Here is a 1,128-nt window from a genome sequence, read left to right as displayed (position 1 = left end):
ACAATATGTTAGTCCCTTTAACATTATATATTCTTGATCAATGTAAGTTTTGTCTTTTACGATTATTGAATTTTTATAGTCTTGTTTGACATAAGTGACATAGAAATGAAGTTATGCGATATAATATAATTCAGATTAATCACATTCACATTCTTTAAAATTCATAAATACGAAAATGCTCCTCATCAAGAATTTCTCTATTTTCACAATTTATATGAAACTTCTAATTAAAGATTGAGTATCTCATCTATGCCACCATACCTCTGGATGATGTTTTTGGAGCTTATTTCTTAAGATATTTCACATTCTTGCTCAAGCAAAAAGCACAAAATTTCAAAAAGTAAAAAAGAGAAAAAACAAGCATATATATCAAACTAGAATAAGATCTTTTGTAGGTCATCTTAATTATTGTTGAACCTTAAGGACAAAGTTTACATCTTTGGGGTCATGATACATTCACATGACTAATTTGAAAGATATAAAAAGAGGTGTTCCATCATTGGACCACAACAAGACATAATTCATTCTACCCCACTCCATTAGGTCCCCCTTCTTTCAATCCTCTTTTCTCCCCATGCCCCAATGCTTCCTTAAACATCAACACTCCCTTCTTTAAACCTTAAACCCTTCATTATCTTTCATAAAACTTCTACTATAATGTCATCATTCACATTGTTATTGTCATTTATTCTTGCTCATCATAAAGTTCAATGTAAGTATACTAGTTCATTAATTTTGTCTTGTACATAAGTACTAGTGTTATTTATTTTCTTGATTTCACTCTAATTAAATCTCACTTCACTTTATATATTTTCTTTCTTTGTTTCTTCAGCTTTTATCTCTCTGCTCTTTCTTCCATGCTTGTCCAAACCCTAGATCTGTCCCCCTCTTAGGTAACCTCAACGAACTTTGCTCTCTATAACTCACACACAACACACAAAAACACATTTCTCTCTCTCTCTGTGTATATGTTTGTATATTAACTGATGTTGTGTTGATTTCTAGGTGCAGCTTTTTGAGTGAAGTGAAAAAGGGGAAAGTGTGGGGGGTGGGTAAAATTTGGAAAGATTAGTTTTTTAGTGAGGGAGAAGATGAGTGGCACCTCTACATCAGTAGTGGGGGTTGGTG

The sequence above is a fragment of the Solanum tuberosum genome, unplaced genomic scaffold (assembly GCF_000226075.1).
Source record: "Solanum tuberosum cultivar DM 1-3 516 R44 unplaced genomic scaffold, SolTub_3.0 scf00494, whole genome shotgun sequence".
NCBI classification, from domain to species: Eukaryota; Viridiplantae; Streptophyta; class Magnoliopsida; order Solanales; family Solanaceae; genus Solanum; species Solanum tuberosum.
This window is presented reverse-complemented; position numbering follows the sequence as displayed.